General features: G+C 52.7%; 1 protein-coding gene across 1 annotated transcript in view; it reads right to left on the bottom strand.

Moving 5' to 3' along the window:
• POU2F2 (POU class 2 homeobox 2) overlaps window positions 1-15,430 on the bottom strand; it is an 85,278-nt gene extending 69,848 nt beyond the window's left edge. Inside the window, exon 1 of the mRNA XM_053606902.1 lies at window positions 15,321-15,430. The gene's annotated coding sequence lies outside the window, so the exon portion shown is untranslated. The remainder of the gene's footprint in view (window positions 1-15,320) is intronic.
• Window positions 15,431-18,404: the final 2,974 nt, after the last annotated feature.

The following is an 18,404-nucleotide window of genomic DNA, read 5'->3' as shown; positions in this document are numbered from 1 at the left end:
TAGGAAATTTAAAAATCGATGCAGCGCGCAGGGCAAAATCGATGGCGTTTAATCGCCTTGCCGATTCCCAGTCAAAACAATTAGCCGTGCTGAGTGTTGAACATGGTGGAGACACGGCATTAACCGTCAATATTGGTGTAAGTGATGGTGGGGTGGGAGGGGGAATCCCTGGGCCTGGAGGGGGCTGGAGTCAGATAGTGCCTCAGGGCTGGGGCTTCCCCCAGGCAGCACCCCTATATAGGGCTTCCCTCCAGCAGGGCCCACACTTCAGTCTCTCTGCCCTCTGCCACCCTCAGCTGCAGTCCCATGTGCAGCACTACCCCGGCCTATCTGCCTCCAGCTCTCCTCCTCCCTTCTCCCAGGGCCCTGACCCGCCATATGCCCTCTGACAGAGGGGAGAGAATGCCTCTCCCAGGTAGACAACTTCTCCAAGTAGACAGCCCATGAGATCTGGGACCTGTATTGCCAGGAGCACCTTGACCCCGGAAGCTATTTGTAAGATGCCTTCTCCCCATTTTATAGATGCGGACTCCGAAGATCAGAGAGGGGAAGCAGCTGGGCCACAGTTAACAGATATAGGAAGAGGAGGAGCCAAGATTTGAAACAGAGATGTCTGACTCCAAAGCCTGTGTTCCCTGCAGCTGTACCAGACAAGTGGTTGATGCTAACGTTCACAGGAGGAAAGAAAGTTCAGAGTTCAGTCCGGGCCCCTTGGCAACCCTCATGGCAGGTGGGTTCGTTGTGTCCTCGTCTCCACCTGCCTACCAGGCTGTGAGCTGCTTGAAGGCAGGGCAGGGCCTGGCTCCCCGGGGGGTTGCCAGCATCACCCAACACAGCGTATATCTCCAAGCTGGGGCTTGGGACAGGCCTAAGGATGATAGTGTCACTTGCTTACAAGACACAGACTGTCCACAAATACCCCCACCATGGGGCAGATGCATGGAGAGACCCACAAACACATCAGCACTGGTGTTTCCTAAATGCTGGGTATGCACCAGGTATGGTGCTTGGCCCACAGGATCTCTCAGAATCCTCACAAAGATTTGGTGAGTACCATCCCCTGACACTGCTGAAGAAATGGAAGCTCAGAGAGGTAAAGCCATTTGCCCAAGGTCACCTGTCTGAACCCAGAGGGGCACCAGATGCAGAACAAATAAGATTTAATGACTACAAGCGAGAGATCTGGATGCCAGGAGGAAGTGAAACCTAGCACATAGGCAGAGGCCCAGGCGTGGCCCACAACGGGCCGCTGGGCTCCCAGTTCCGGGGTGCTATGTGGGGAGAACAGAAGCTTTTGTGGCCACCAGCTCCCTGATACAGAAGAGCAGGAGGGAGTGGTATGGGCAGGAGAGGAGGCCCACAAGATGAGCCGGGGATTGATCTGACAAGGTCCTAATCAAATGGTCAATATCACTGACCTGACCACTTAACCTATTGATAAGCTGGCAAGGATGGAGCAGGCGGCGAGTGGGCTCAGGGAGGGAGGCCGTGAAAGGGACGGGGGATGCCTGGAGGGATAGGGCTCAAGCCTGCCTCAACCCTGGGCCTGAGGCCTGGAAGGTGATGATCTCTTCTTCCTCAGGGTCTCCTGCCTCCGGAAACATCTCATGTCTTCTGTCTGAGGGCTTCCTCTTCCCAAGCTTCTCTTTCCTCTCTGGGCCCTCCTGTTACTTCTACAATGAGCACACATCACACCACTTGTTTGTAATTGCAAGAAGAAGGGCTAGTGAACACTATTCCCTGAATGAGGCCAATGATGAGCCCGGCCCCCCTGCCACTCCCAACTTCCCGCGGACCATGCCTTAGGTTTTCACACATGGAGAGTCTTCACATCTGAGCCTCAGTGTCCTTATCTATTACCTGGAAATAATTATCATAGGGAAAAACCCAGATGTCCTATAGCTGGGGACTGGCACGATAAATGATGGTTTAGCAGCCATACGAAGGAGAACTGTGGAGTTGTAGAAAATATGCTTGAAATAAATTCACTGACAAGGGAGCGATGTTCATAATCTGTTGTTAGGAAGGAAAACGGGCAAGTTATAAACAGGTATATAGCATATGATCTCATTTTTATGAAACACACACCCACACTTCCTCCTTGCTCCTCCCCCCAAAAAAAGGTTTGGAACAGAAATCAGAATTCTGAGTTTGGGTCCCAGTCATCTGAATTTCTTTGGGTAAACTCAGAGGCATACTCCCCTTTGAGAAAAAGCCATCTGGGGGCAGCGCCTGTGACTCAGTGAGTAGGGCACCAGCCCCATATACTGAGGGTGGTGGGTTTGAATCCGGCCCCGGCCAAAGTGCAACAAGAAGAAAAAAAAAAAAAGCCATAAACTAGATTATTGTTAACTAGATTATCATCTCTTGGAGTGTCTGTGTTTTCTATTACTTCTACAATGGATGTGTATCACACCACTTGTTTGTAAATGTGAGAAGTGGGGCTAATGAACACTGCCCTGGCTGAACTATGGCTGAGGGCACAGCAGACACACGAGAAGCGCTGTTTCTCTCGGCCCCTCTCCCTTTCCCAGCCAGGCTGGTCTTAACGTCCCCTCCTATGTCCAAGTCCAGCAAAGTTCAGTGTCCTCAAGAATGTGAATGATAAAAAAGAAGAAGAAAAGTACGTGAATGAATTTCAAGTCTGCTGACTAGAGAAGCGCTTGCTCTTCTAGTTTCTGCTCTCAATAGAGTGAGCAGGGTAGGATCAAGCCAAATAATGTCCCCCATCCCCTCTCCAGGAAACTGGCTGAACCTTTACAGGCAGGAGGAACAGCTGGAAGCAAAGCCATGACCCAGAGGGAGGGAAGGGATTTCCCCAGAGTTACCCAGCTGGTTATGAGAGAACCAGGACCAGATGCTGGGGCTCCAGGCTCCTGTGTCCTGGGTCATCCCATTCTACTACTGGCAGGAGGAAAACGGCAGGAGCAAGCGTGCAGGCAGACTACTGAGAGAATGGGCACTTGTGCAGGGCAGAAGAGCATGGTGGGTAACACTGGGCATGCTGCTTCATCCCTGTGTGGCCCTGCACAAGTCACTTCATCTCTCTGAGCCTGTTTGCTCAATCACAGCATGACGACAATAACACCTCCCTCACAGCACTGAGGTGAGGAGCCAAAAATCCTGCGCTTATAAGGAACTTAGCAGACACACCAAAAGGGGGCAAGTGAGCATTAGAAATGATATTACCATCATCAGCCACAAGTGCTGGGCAGGATGGAAGGCGGTGGGAGGGGAAGGGTAACCTGAGCAAATGAAAAAACGCAAGAAGACACCTGGTTAAATCTGTTCCTGTGTTTATTCATTCATCTGTTCATTCATTCTAAGTATTTCCTGAGGCCAATTCTAGGTCAAACCCTGTGCTGGGCCCTGCAATTCAGATAGGAATAATGAGAGCTCCCACTGGGCTGGTAAAGGGGGAATTAGGGATGGCTGGGGCTGGTCCCTGCCTCCAAGAGTTGCTGCCTCAGTAGTCCCCAAACTGTCCCTTGGGGCTTCTGCTGAAAAGCGCTGAGTAGAGGACCACAAACCCCCACCATCTGACTGGTGTAGCAGCTCAGGTGTGTGTGCACACACTGGAATAGTAAGCTCTGTGCAGATGGGTTGTACAGAGTTTGTAATTCACAGGCCCGACACTCTGGGGACACTCTGTGCTCAGGGTATTTTTCCTCCTTTTTTTTTTTAATGAAAAAAAAAGTTCAAAGCACCTAGCACAATGCCTACCACCTGGCAGGTACTCAATAAATAGGAGCTATTATTAGTGTCATCATCACACATGCCACCATGCCACTGCTCTTCATCCCCACAAAAACCTCATTTTGCCAACGAGGAAACTCGAAGCTTAAAAGGAGTGCTGTGACTGGAAGCCGGGTATGTGGGGCTCCACAGTCTCTGTGGCCTCCTCCTTTGTGTCTGGGGGTGGGGCCATCAGGGTGAAGGAGAGGAGGGCAGCTCCGTATGCTGGGGGTGAGCAGACAAGACAATGGGGGTAAGGGTGAGTTGGCTGGAGCAAAGGGAGTGTTGTGAGGGAGATGGAGGTGCAGGAGGGGAGTAGACGGGCCCAGGATGGCAGCTTTGGAATCTGACTGCTTTGAAGCTCAGGCCAGAAGTGGACTGAGTTGCCAATGTCTCCCTATAGCACTGGCAGGTGCAGCCCCCTGGAAGGGGAGCTCCCCCCAGCCTTGTTAGACACAGCAGACATCCACCTCCACCATTATATTGGGCAAGTAGGAAGACAGGGCATCGGCTCCAGTTCACTTGACCAATATCCCCTGAGCATTCAGTCACATGCTGGGAACTGTGGCTTACACTGGGAATACAGCTGGGAACAAGAAAAACTTCCTGCCTTCAAGGCATTGGCCTTCTAGTAAAGGAAGAGATATAACAGGCAGGAAAGTACCCTTAAGAACTAAGAAGAAAGCCAGTACGGTAGCTCACGCCTGTAATCCCAGCACTCTGGGAGGCCAAGGTGGGTGGATTGCTTGAGCTCGTGAGTTCGAGACCAGCCTGAGCAAGTGCAAGACCCCCCGTCTCTAAAAAATTGCCGTGTGTTGTGGCAGGCACCGATAGTCCCAGCTGCTTAGGAGGCTGAGGCTAGAGGACTGTTTGAGTCCAAGAGTTTGAGGTTGCTGTGAGCTATGACGTCACAGCACTCTACTAGGAACAAGAAAGTGAGACTGTCACCAAAAAGAAAATAAAATAAATAACAAGGAAAATAAAGCAAGTAAGGAGTGGCTTACAAAGTGTTATTTTATTTATTTGGTTTTTTCAATATGTTATTCTAGAATGAGTGGTCAGGAAAGATCTGTTGGGAGAGGTGGGTTTTGAGCAGCAGCCTAAATGAAGTATGGAGGTCAGAGCTTTCCTGGCAAAGGAAGCAGTAAGTGCAAAGGCCCTGAGTCAGGAAGAAGGTTTAAGGAATAGAAAAAAGGCCAGATGGGCTTGAGCTTCTGGAGCCAGGAGGAAAGGAGTAAAGTTGAATAGGCAGACAGGCATCAGCTTATGTAGGGCTTTGTAGATCAAGAAAGATGTTCTTTTTTCCTCTTTTTTTCTTTTCTTTTCTTTCTTTTTTTTTTTTTTTTTGAGACAGAGCCTCAAGCTGTCACCCTGGGTAGAGTGCCGTAGCATCACAGCTCACAGCAACCTCCAACTCCTGGGCTCAAGCGATTCTCTTGCTTCAGCCTCCCAAGCAGCTGGGACTACAGGTGCCCGCCAGAATGCCTGGCTACTTTTTGATTGTAATTATCATTGTTTTTTGGCAGGCCCCGGCTGGATTCAAACCTGCCAGCTCTGGTGTATGTGGCTGGTGCCTTAGCCGCTTGAGTCACAGGCACCAAGCCTCCTCTTTATTCCTTGAGGCAAGCTCTTCCCCTGTGGCCCAGGCTGGAGTGTAGTGGCATGATCATAGCTCACTGAAGAAATGAATTCCTGGGCTGAAGTGATCCTCCTGCCTCAGCCTCCCAAGTAGCTAGGACTATAGAGACTTGCCACCACATCCAGCTATTTTTGGTAAGACAGTTTCTTCCTATGTGGCCCTGACTGGTCTTGAACTCCTTCTGACCTCAAACGATCTTCCTGACTTGGTCTCCCAGAGTGCTAGGATTGCAGGAATCCTAGCACTGGGCCTAGTCACCAGGCCCAGCTAGATGTTCTTCTAAGTGCGATGGGGGGAATGACAGGCTGTCAGGGTGGCAGGTGAGGGTTTCACCTTTAGACTCACTGAGTGTGGTTGCTTGAAGCTATAGTCCCAGTACTCAGAAGGCAGAGGCAGGAGGATCACTCGAGCTCAGGAGTTCTATACCAGCCTGGACAACACAGTAGGACCCAGTCTCTTTTAAAAAGTGTTTAGTAAAGAGAGAGAAAGAGAGAATCCAAGCTTCAGCCTGACTCTTTCCCCATATACCTAGTAGAACCACTCTTAAAGACCAAACCCAAGAAGCCTGGGATAAGCCTTTGGAGTCCCTTGCCAGGGCTTTGTCCAGGTCAACGTCCCCAGACTGGGGACTCCTCTGGAACAGAGTAGGATCTGACTCATCCGTGTGTCCTGGCACCCAGCTCAGGCCTGGCCACCAGAGGCCTCAGAAATCAGTAATGTCAGTAGTTACCAAGGAGGACTGTAACCCCTATCCCCATCCCCCAGCAAAGCTCCATTTGGAGGCAAACCATATCTTGTCCAACTCTGCCCAGGGAACTTCATTGGTCACAAGGGGAAGGCAGTCTACCCTCCTACACCAAGCCTTGTCCCAGGTTCCCAGGCTGGATAGGGAGGGCAGCAGGCCTGTGACTGGTGGCTTGCTCACCAAATCCCTTCCTCCAGGGTCTGCACATGCTGTTCCTCCTCCCCACCAGGCTTCAAGAGACCCCTGACTTAGTACCCAGCCCACACACCTGTCCCTCCTCAAAACCATGATTACACGGTGTGCCTAGAATAAATTCGCCCTTCCCAATCATGTCCAGCTCCTCCCGGGCTCCCGATTGCCTAGTGACCCTGGGTCCTGCCTGGTTGCTGGAGACAATCCATACTTGTTCACATCTCTATGCCTTTGCCCAGGCGAGCACCTCCATTTTAAAAGCTCTCTGCCTCCCCTGTTCCTTACACCCAACTCACCCTGTCCATGTCCTCTCCTTGGTGAAGATTCCTGGGGACGCCCTCCTCAGTGGTGCCCCCAAGCACTCTGTGCACCCCCATTAGAGACCAGAACCTGGGCCCCAGTTGCAGAGACCCCATTTCCCACCTAGGGATACATCAGAATTTCTTTTCTTTTTTTTTTTTCTTTTCTTTCTTTCTTTTTTTTTTTTTGAGACAGAGTCTGACTCTGTTACCCTGGGTAGAGTGCCATGGCATCGTAGCTCACAGCAACCTCAAACTCTTGGGCTCAAGTGATCCTCTTGCCTCAGCCTCCCCAGTAGCTAGAACTGCAGCATCCGCCACCACTCCTGGCTAGTTTTTCTATTTTTTAGTAGAGAAGGAGTCTCAGGCTGGTCTTGAACTCCTGAGCTCAGACAAACCACCCCTGCCTCCGCCTACCAGAGTGCTAGGATTACAGGCATGAGCTATTGTGCCCAGCCCAGAGGACTTTTCTAAAGGGACAGTTGCAGCATATGGGGTGGGGGTGGGACATCTGAGCCCTGCATTATTTATGCCTGTGTGGCCTGGGCGAGTTTGGGGAAGGATATGTGTACACATTCAGAACTTTCAGTCGTGTCTAACACTCATCTTAAACACCACTTGCTCTGCGGTATTACACCTGAAACACTCGTCTAAACCAGGTTCTCTGTGACCTCCTCCCGCAGCCCTGTTCCTGTCCTTTCCAGATGTTATCTCCAGTTATAACTGACCAGACACTAAGGTCCCATCAGCATCAGTCCTGTTGGCTTGGAGTGCTCCCTAAGCAAGGCCAAGTTCTGTCTTGGAAACTCAATGTTTCTCCGGCTTCTTATATGGGGACAGGCTCAAGTAAGGGCTAAGTACCTGTGCTATGAGTTAATTAATCCCAAGAACATATTCATGCTTGAGTATCTCCCCATTCTTGTTTGCTTTAAGGGTATGAGGCTAGATTGGGGGATGTCTGTGTGTGCAGGGTGTGTCCCTTTTGGTCACCATGCGTGGCTTCCTCCTGGGATCCCTGATCATGGCCTATGTGCGCCCCAGGGCATGTAGGCCAGGAGGCCGCTATGTTTTAGCATTTGTATTTGTACATTTTCTGTTGAAACAAAATCTCCACATGAGGAGCACCCTGGTGTTTTGGTATTTGTCTTGTCCTGTGATGTTTCAGTACCTACGTGCCTGCACAGACATCTGGGTTGTCATACCTGTGTGTGAATATGTTCTTCTCCTTGTTTCCAAACCTGTGTGTCCATTCCAGCGTCTCTCTAGTCACGTACACCAATATCTGAATGGATCTGTAGATTTATGATCTATGAATTTTCTAAGAAAATCTCTGATCAAGAGTATGGGTATCTGGGTCTTAGGACCCATGATCACACATGTCTGTCATGTGTTTCAGAATCTGGGTGGGCGTCCGTTTCAAGACCATTGCCTACAAATGCATGCATATCTATTTCAGTATTTGCCTGTGTATCTGTTCAAGACTTATGTGGCCTCTCTAGTTCGGAAAGTGAGAAAGAGAGTGTGTGTGTGTGTATGTCTGGGGTGATATGGACTCGTGTATACCTGTGCGTCTGTCTTCCCTAGCTGCTGTTGCCTCCCAGCCTGGATGAGTACCTTTTCTCTCTCTCTTCTCTCACGCACTCCCAGCCATGCTCATATGTGCCTTGCGGATGGGGAGGGGGCCGGGGTGTCAGCGAGCTCCTGTGTCACAAGGTTAATTTCTCTGCAGCCAGGCAGGCTGGGCCCTGAGGGGAGTGGTGGGGGAGGGGCCGGTCCCCACAGCCCCTCTGATAAATATGTATTTGGGGCTGCTGTGCTCAAAGGTCATGGGGGAGAAGAAGGGGGAGGGGTGGTCGGTACCGTGCTGTGCTGCTGGGTGCCAGCAGGGCTCAGCATGGGTTGTGTGAACCCCTCCAGAGGGATGCTGAGATTCGGGGAGATGCCCCTCACATCCTGGTCTGGCCTACCCCACCCACAGCCATGGGCAAAGGGAGATGCTGTTGTGGACACACAGATATTCCAACTCCACAGCAGGCAAACACATAAGCTCATGGCTGCCGATACCTAGATAGAGTCTCAAATGGATGCACAAAGACAGCCTCATGGGCCCCCAGATGCATGGACACCTTAGGGTCCAGAGCCAGACCCATCCCTTCTTCCCCACCCCAACCTACACCGCAATGACAAAAAAAAAACAAATCCAAGCAAGAGTGCATGGCATCTCACAATAAGAAAGGTCCCTACACATTCAGTACACAAACACACACACACACACAGAGACACAAAAACAGAGTCCAATGAGAAAGGTCCCTGAACACTTTGTGAGTGGGCATGTACATATATATATATATATACACACAAGCAAACACACACACACAAAGACACACACACAGACGCACACCAAGAGTCCTGAAGACACAAAGTTCTATGGAGGCAGGTGCACGCTGACGACTGCAGATGAACATATGAACACACATGCACACAAATGTGAACACTCACACCTACAAAGACCCCCAAGACACACACACCAGGATGCCTGGGGGAGCAGGCTGGAAACCCACCCTGCTACAACATAACCCGCTCTGGCCCTTTTCCCACTGAGGCGAGAATGGCTGCCTGGTCTCTGGACCGTGGCCCCCAGCCAGCTTCAGCCAAATGCGCCATCATTTGTCCAGCTCTGAGTCACACCAATTGTCAAGCCTCCCCTCCTCGCTGACCAGCCATCTCGGCCGTCGGCGGCCTCGGCCATTAGCCGGCTCCTGCCTCTGGCCTGCATTTGTTGAATCTTCCTTACCTGGCAGAACCGTCTGGACCAATGGAGCCCTTTCGGGGTCTGCCTGACCCTTTCCTCAAGTGAGTCCGAGGTACCCTGTTGTGTGACCCTCAGCCCATGCCTCAGAGCAACCCCCCCAACCCAGCACACTGCTCAGGCTGTCATTCTTCAATGACCGCTGGCCACAGTGGTTCTGGTGGATCTCGAGGCTGCGTGTGTGAGTGTGTGTAAGTCTGCTTATAGGTGTGTGTGCATGGGTGGTGGGCTGGCCATAGCTTAGCTTTAAGTCAAAAGGAGTGTGTGTGTGTGTGTGTGTGTGTGTGACTACAGGGTTAGGATGTCAGCGGCTGTGCTTAAAGTCAAAGAGTGCCTGAGTATACGGTTGTGCGTATGGGGAGAGGGAATGTCAGGGGCTGTGCTTCCTGCGAGTGTGTTTGCGTGTGTGCATGCTTTAGTGCAGGAGTGACTTAGTGTATAGGTCTGGGCTTGGTGTGGAGGGTCCATGAGGGACCATCTCTGTCTTTGGCTTGGGGTGGGAGGACAGTATTTCTTAAGCAGTTGTGAGACAGTGGAGTGTGCCTCTCAGACTCTGTTGCCTGTGTTTGTGAAAGTGACAGATGCTGCCTCCCTGGCCTCACTGCGGCGGATTAAGTCTGTGAATGTCACATGAGTCCACACCCTGGATGGGGGAGGGTCCCCAGTCTGCTCTTCCACTCGCATGTGTGGGTCATAGCCCTGTGCGTTATAGGATCCTGGGGGTGAGGGCTAAAGTGCCCCCCTGGTTAGTTTCTGTGAGGGAGCTTCTGAATGGTCGCCAGGATGAAGGTCCCTTCCTCAATGTGTGTGCACACGAATACACTCCTGCTCACACACCACTCTATGTGGTCCAAGGCACATTTTTGCAAGATGCACAAGTGTGACCGCATGCATGATAGCTCCCCACTGCCAGCTAGCTCAAGTCCAAACTTCTCAAAGCCAGTAGCTGAGCCTCTCTAGATGGGACCTTGCGACACTGTGCCAACTTCTGCCTTAGGACCATGCTGCCAACCTGGGCTCTTCCTCCCTGCTTCCCCAGCCATCCTGATGCCCTTCCGCCACTCCTCCTTCCTCAATGCCTGAGCATCCTCCAAGACCCATCTCCCTATCCAAACCTATGCCTTCCCCTTTCTCCAGACACTTAATGACTTGAAAGCTCCCTTTGTGCTCACAGGCCAGGCACCCAGGATCTTGACTAAGACTGAGGCTGTCTCTGCTTTAGAGTCCAGGCCTGAGTTGGTCCATGGTTGGTGCCTAACAATCATTTTCAGTGAGGAGTGATCATGCTACCATTGCCCGATCACTGCAGGGAACTTACTGGACTTTTTTGGTCAGTGATTCATTCCACTCAGTAAATGCCTATTGAATGCAAAAATCCTGTATTCCTGTGGGACTACCAGCATCAGCCTCCTTTCAATGTGTCAGAGCTGGGGAAGCTGCTTCCCCAAGGATCTAACAAAGTTGGGGTGGTGGGTGAGTGAAGGAAGGTGCGCCTGCCTCCCAAGGCCACCACGTGCATCTGGGAAGATGACACAGGGATCACCAGAAGGGGCCGAGGGGCCATGAACTCATCCATACTCATCTTTGAACAGGCCCAGCCCAAACCATCACCGACAGAGCAGACCCAACCATGCTCATTTGCCAGCTTTCTTTCTAGGATACAAAGCGAGACCCAGGTCCTCAAAGCCGCGCTGAGCCACATAAGGCATCCATCCACCCGACAGGTCCTGGGAGACAGGCCTGTGGATGGATGTCTCAGGGGGCAGGGAGTAAGTGGGGGAAGGGGCAGAGCCAGGGAAAGAAAATGGCGCTGGGACAGCTGATAGGAGAGGGATAGACCTCTCAGGACAGACAAAACTCAGTACCAGGAGTACAGAGGCCTTGGTTCTATAGCCGCTTAGTTGGTGATCGGCTGAACAAATAATGTGGGCCTCACAATCCTCATCTGTGAAAGGGACACCATCGGGGCTGCAGTAAGAGCTGGGGAAGTGTAAGGGATGTCTTGTTATTATTATTATTATTATTATTATTATTATTATTATAACAGGAGGTGTTTGGCTCAAGAGAAAATGGTGAGCAATACATATTTAGAAGGAAGAATAGACTGTGGTCTGAGGAGAGCCTATACCCATTCTGTCTTCTAACAATTTGTCACACCTGGATTTCTCAGCCATCTCCATCCCGAAAAATCCTGAAAATTAACCAGCACATGCCGGAAAGGGAAACTGGTCCCTTAACCCCATCGATGTTCAAATAGCCTTTGGTGAGGCCATACGGCTCACCCACATGCTGCAGGTCATGCCTGCACACATTCTGATTATGCACCAGGGCTGTGGAAATATCTACCCAGTGGAGTGCTAAGGTTGGGACCCTTGCCTAACTGTCACGCTGGTGGGGGAAGAGGTTTTACCTAAGGGCCATTCATGCAAGGAGGGAATATATATATGAACCAGAATGGAAGTGGCCTGTAGTGGCCACTGATGGACTCTCCGGAAAAACAAATCTGGCCAACATGCGGTCTCAGATGTATAGACTACCAATCTCTTTTACACACACAGCCTGGGTATAGGTGTGTACACACACACACACCCACTCACAAACATGACTGGATTCTTTCTGAATTCTTTCCCTACCGCGGCCCTGCCGTGGACCTTCCAGTTTCCCTGCAAAGACTGGCAGAGGGAAGTGAGAGCAACCAACGGCCCCAAGGATGGCCCTGCAATCTGCCAGAGGGTTGGTTGGCCATCAGCCTCAGGGAAATGGGGGGTCTGCACCTCTCAAATGGGCAAGGATGGGGCTCTGTTGAGCATTACCCATAAATCAGGAAGTAGACACAGAATCGCGTTACCAGCAACTGAAGATGATGCCTGCGGCCCTGATCAGCTTCCCTCCAGGCCCCCCTGCCACCCCTACACTGAAGCTTTGTTACTACAGAAGGGCTTTCTTAGGCTGGCAGACTGCGGGGAGCGGGGATCTTTTCTTGTTTTGTTTTCTTGAACCCAGCTTCAAGGTTGCTGCGCAAGCATGCTGTCAAACCCACCCATATGCCCGCGACCTCTATTTGCTCACACAGGCCCTCCTTCACAAACCTACTCTCCCCTTCCCCGGATACACAGAGACCCCTAGCAATTACGATAATAATATCTCCATGAAGACATGGCACTTTCATACACATGTCTTCAACATTCACCTTCATGTGCACACACTACACCCAGACCTAGTACCCAAATGTAGAGCCTCTACTCCAAACACGATGCATGTACAGAATGTCATGTGTCCACCGCTGAAGCCAGACTTGGCACACAGACCTGCACACGCGTGGACAGCTTCCACGAACAGAGCCAGAGAAGGCCTCTGGAGCACACACACAGCGAGTGGTACATGAACATCAAGTACAAATGCCCGCACTAACTCCCTCTTGCACGTATGGGGAACCCCAGTCACTGACCCCCTCTGAAAACACATGACATGGTTCTACACCTTTGGTTTCTCATTCTGCCAAGGGTGCCAAGCCCTGCACACATAGTTAGTCCTTCCTAAACTCATCTCGCTATGGATGTAGGCCTTATATACATGCGTGCTACTGCCATGGTCCAACTCTGTGCACGCCAGTCCCCCACTGCACATGGACTCTACCCTCCCCTTTTACCCTGGAGGATGGGGGACAAATCTGCCTGACAAGATGGCAAAGAGACTAAACGCTACTGAGTTCAGCACCTGATTGGGTCTTTCTCTAAATCCAAGACCTACAACCCAACTCCACAACCCTAGCATGGGGAGCGGTTAGCAGACCAGAGGCTTTCTCTGGGGATTTTTTTCCTGGACTCTAAAGCTCTAAGGACCCTCTCAGAAGAACCCCCACCCCAATTACCTCCCCTTTCCCTTCCCGCTAGCCATCCATGTCATTTTCGCCTCTGTCCACACCCTTCTCTCTCAGTGGGGCTGAGTCCATAGCCATGAGCCCTCACTTAAGATCTTCCCCTGCCCCTCCTAAACCCCCCCCCATTATCCAGCAGGACTTCTCTGAGCCCAAAGGAAATGGGGGTGGCGCTAACCCCCCCAGACCCAGGCCCCCAGCTGGGAGGGAAAGAAGAGGGTGGAAATACATGAGGTTCAGAATAGGGGTTAGGCTCTGGCGAGAGTTGGGGTATTCCTGCCTCTTTGTGGAGCCCGTCTCCCTAGCACCCCATTCAAGCTAGTGCTGCAAAAGTGATGAATAAATGAAACTGAGGGAGGGGATAGAAAGAACTCACGACAGGGAAAATGAGTGGCAGGGAAGGGAGAATAAAAGAGAAGGGGAAAGGGGGAAGGGAAAGGGGGAAGAAAAAGAAAGGGAGTGGGTGTAGAGTGGGAGATAGAAAAATAAAAACTGGGGGGGACTTAGGAGAGAAAGAGATCTTACTGAGAGGAAGAGAAACTGGAAAACAGGGAGAAAGAAAAATCAGTAAAGGAGATGGAGGGAAAGGAGCAGAGAAAGGACATGAGAAGGGGAAGAAAAGAGAAGGGAGCAAAGCAGCCACCAAAGGGGGTCCCCAAGTTATGGACTTTGTCCAGAAAGCTGAGGGGCACTCTGTGGCTCCCCAGCATCACTCTGGGGCCCTGGAGCTCCGTTGTGCACCTCCCCTCCTGCCTGAGACGCGCCACCGCCTCTCTGCGCCCCATCCCGGCTGCTTCCTCTTCCCATTCCCACCCTTCCTGCCGTCCAAGGCACCCCACTCCTTTCTCTCACCCCTCATTCCCACCCACCAGCCCTTTCTCAGTCCCTCTGCCCTCTTACCTCTCCCCCCCATGCACCCCGCTTGCTTCGGAGCTTCAGACAGCATCACCAACCAATATCCTCACCATCATCACACTAAACCGGCCCCCACACCCCCAGGAAAGGAGAGAGAGGAAAAAAAAAAAACAGGCGGAACCGCCACCAGCCCTGACCCCCTCTTGCCTCATTTTCTCCACAGTCTCCCCTTCCTCAAATGCAGGGTCAAAATTGGGGTCCCGCCCAGCCCGGGGAGCCTCTCCGAAGCGCCGCAGCCGCCAGGAGCCGCGCGACCTCGCCTCTCTTCTCCATTTTCTCTCCTTTTTGTGTTCGGTGGCCCTGGCTGCGATGTGTTTTATTTTCATTGTCTTTTTATTGGCATTATTTTTTCTTTCTCTTTTCTTTATTTTTTGGCCTGCGAGCGGTAGCAACGAAGCGCCCGCTGCCTGTCTCCTTGCCAGCTCGGCGGCGTCCGGCTCTTTCTCTGCTCTGCGCTCCTCCGCCTCCCTCCTTTCTCTTCTGCCCGGCTCTCGCTCCTGTCCTCTTAGCTCTGTCCTCAGCCGATCGCCCTCTCCTCTCCACCGCCTCCCCTCCACCCCTCTCCTTTCCCCATCCTTCTTACCCCTTCTCCCCTTTTTCTCTCTCTCTTCACCTCCTCTCCATCTCTATTTCCTCCCATCCCTACCCCCTCATCTCTCCTCTGGTTCCCTCACCGCCACCGACAGCAAGCTGGCCCCCGTCGCCCCCAAATAATAAAAATACCAGCCAGAGGGCAAAGCCCCGGCGCCAGGCGCCGGGAGGGAAGCGAGAGGGCCGGGGCCGCGGCGGCGGCGGGCAGCTGGAGCGCGGTGCGGAGCGAGCGGCGCCCGCCCGGCTCCCGCCGGAGAGCTCTCTGCAATAGGCCGAGCCGGCTGCATTAAGCTTCTTGCAATCAATAAAGCGCGGGTCAGATTATGCAAAGCGCAGATATTAATATGCAAAGTTTTAAAGATTTTTAAATGGAAGGGCGAGCGCGGCGCGGGCAGGCGGGCAGGGGCTGCGAGGGGAGAGGGAGGAAGGGAGGGCGGGCGGGCGGGCGCGCAGGCGAGCTGGGGAGAGGAGGAGGCTGCCCGCCGCCCGCCCGGCTGCGCCGCGCCGCCTTGCCTTACCGCTGCTCCCATCGGTAGGCGCCGCTGTCTTCGCCATGCGCGTCAGCTGCACGGCTCCGAGGGGATGGCCGAGGAGGAGCCGCCGCCGCCAACGCTACCCCCGCTCCCGCTCCCGCTCCCGCGCCCGCTCGCTGCCTGCTGCTGGCGCTGCTCTGGCCGCTGCTCCTCGCCTGAGCTGCCGGCGCGAGCCCAGGCGCGCGCCATCCCCGGCTCCCACCTTGTCCCCATGGCAACCCCGGGCCCAAGGATGCTCAGAGAGAGAGCGCGAGCGAGAGAGCGAGGGGGGAGAGAGAGAGAGGGAGAGGGAGAGGGCGGGGAGCGCAGGGGACACGGAGGCAGGGAGAGGCCCGAGACCCACAGAGACGCGCAGAGATACGACGAGACAGAGACAGAGACAGAGATAGGGGAGAGGGGTGGGAAGTAGAGGGGGACAGCAAGGAAGGGAGAAGCCCTGAGACTCACAGAGACTCAGAGATACCCAGAGACACACGGACACACAGAAAGAGAAGAAAGGGAGAGGAGCAGGGAGCAGAGGGGGATTCAAGGCAGGGAGAGATCCTGACGTCCAGAAACTCACAGAAATACTCAGAGACGGAGAGATAAGGGAGAGGGGACCGGGAAGGAGCACAGAAGACAGCTCGGGAGGACTCAGAGACAGAGACCGAGAGACACAGGTGCATAGAAACAGAGGGACACAGAGAAAGAGAAGAGAGGAGATGGGGAGCAGAGGGGGACTCAAAGTCAGAGAGAGGCCCTAAAACCAGAGACTCAAAGGGACACCCAGAGCAAAGGAAGAAAGGAGAAAGCCTGGAGCACAGGGGACACTGAGGCAGAAAGAGACTCACACAGGCAGAGAGATATTCAGAAATACACAGACACAGGGCAGAGTAGAGGGGGGGAGGAGGGAGATGAGGCACAGATGAGGACATGAAGGCACAGAGAGAGACACCCAGAGACAAAGAGATAAGAAGAAGAGTTCATGCGGAGAAGGGTGCAGAACAGAGAAGCAGACACACAGAGATAGGGAGATACAGGGAGAAAAGAGAGAGAGACTCACAGAGATCAGAAAGACAGGCAGAGAGAGAAAGGTGAAGCTGCAAGGCAGAGTTAGAGACACAGAGAGAGAGACAGGCACACAGAGATAAGAGAGATACCCTGCAGAATCAGAGAGATATGAAGAGCCAGAGAGAATCAGACAAGGGACAGATGATTAGTGAGAAGTAGACAGAAACACAGAGAAACACGCATAGAGATTCTAAAAAGGAACCGAAGAAACAGAGACAGGAAGATGTGTGCAAAGAGAGACACAGAGGCCCAGACATACAGAGACAAAAAAGAAATAGAGGCAGTGAGAGACAGTCTTAGAGAGTCAAAGTGATACAGAGAAACACAGAGACACACAGCAGGGACAGTCTGCAAGAAAGGAGAAGCCCAAGGAGACACAGAGATCAGTGAGATGGAGACAGACACTGGAAGGGGCTTTCTGGTGGACAGATCCACAGAGAGACACAAGACAGAGACAGGAAGAGATAAATGGAGAGGCCGACATAAAGAATGAAACCTGGAAAAGACAAGGAGTGGGACAAAGAGTCGGAGGCCAGGGAAAGCGAGGGAAGGGGCAGGCCAAGGTGAGAGCAGAGACTCCGAGGGTGCCAAGAGAGTCTGTGGGGGGCGCCAAAAGGGAGAGGGCAGGTGGGAGGGGAGAGACACCAGAGAGGAGGGAGCGGGAGAAGGGAGAAGAGGGAAAGGAAGTGAGCAGGGCAGTGCCCGGTCACTGACACCTCTCTTGTGCCAGGCAGTCAGCTTGGGGAGGAGGAGGAACGAAAGGAGGGCAGAGCGGGAAGGGGTCCTGGGCCAGGGGACATCCCATTTGGGTCTGGGAAGGGTGCACGGCTCCTGCCCCCTGCTGGCAGGGCGAAGTGGCTGCTCAGGGAGGCGGATGGGCTGCAATGGTACCCAGACCCAGGAGGGATGTTAGGGAGGAGGGGGACCGAGGAGGAGGAGGAGGAGGATGCGGGCACGCGCTGCACGGTCTCAGTCAGCAGCCGCCCTTCGCTTTGTTACCAGCACGGCTGCCCCGTCCGTACTGAGGGGGCATAGGCGACCCTTGCGACTTGTGTGTGAGAGAAACACGAGAATCACCAACTGCCCACATGTACAGAAAATGCTCCCGGGACCTACACTGCAAATGCGTAACAGAAATAAATACAGGAAACACCTACCCCGCGGGCGTACAAAGTAAGTACCCGGGACCCGTGTAGCGTGTGCATAATAGACACAGAACTACCTACTACTCCCTGTGCGGAGCAGTCTCTTGGGACCCGCACTGTGTGCACAACACAAATAGATGCAAAAAATATCTACCCACGTGCATACAAAGTAGACACAGGGACTTACCCACTCAGGAAGTGCATAATAGACATGGGACCACTTAGTACCCACTCTCCAGAACAGGCTCCTGAGATCCATGCTGTGAGTGTACAAATCAAATAAATACAGGAAACGCCCTCCCCACCTGCACACGAGCTAGGCGCATGGGACCTATGGGCATATCGCGTGAGACATGAAACTTCCCAGCAGCCGCATACCAAGCAGCTTCCCAAGTCCCATGCTGTGTGTGTACAACACACATGCGTGCAGGACACATCCTGTCCTTCATGCCTAGGAAGCAAGCACACCAGGCTACTAGACCTACCTGGTGTGAACATAAAAACACCCCAAAGCAGGTCCTGGTGACCCCCCGGGCATATATAACACAACTGAACATAAGAAACACACACCCTACCTGTATACAAAGGCACATTCGGTCCCATCAGTAAGACGGGAACTCATAAAGGGTATGTGTAATGACAACCACGAACTACCTACTCTGGAAGAAAAGAAACTTGAACTCTGCCATGAATATACCCCACCAAATCTGGAGCACTCCTCCCACAATCGTCTGTACATGTACAATAGACCTAAGAAGAACTACAGATACCTTGTGTCCCTGCTAGAAGGGAAGTTCAGAGACACAGCAGGGTCCCAGGATGTCCTGTTCCCGGCCTCACCCCCAGCACCTAGAAGGATCAGCATCCGGGGGAA

Source organism: Nycticebus coucang, chromosome 10 (assembly GCF_027406575.1).
Source record: "Nycticebus coucang isolate mNycCou1 chromosome 10, mNycCou1.pri, whole genome shotgun sequence".
Classification (NCBI taxonomy): Eukaryota; Metazoa; Chordata; class Mammalia; order Primates; family Lorisidae; genus Nycticebus; species Nycticebus coucang.
This window is presented reverse-complemented; position numbering and strand designations above follow the sequence as displayed.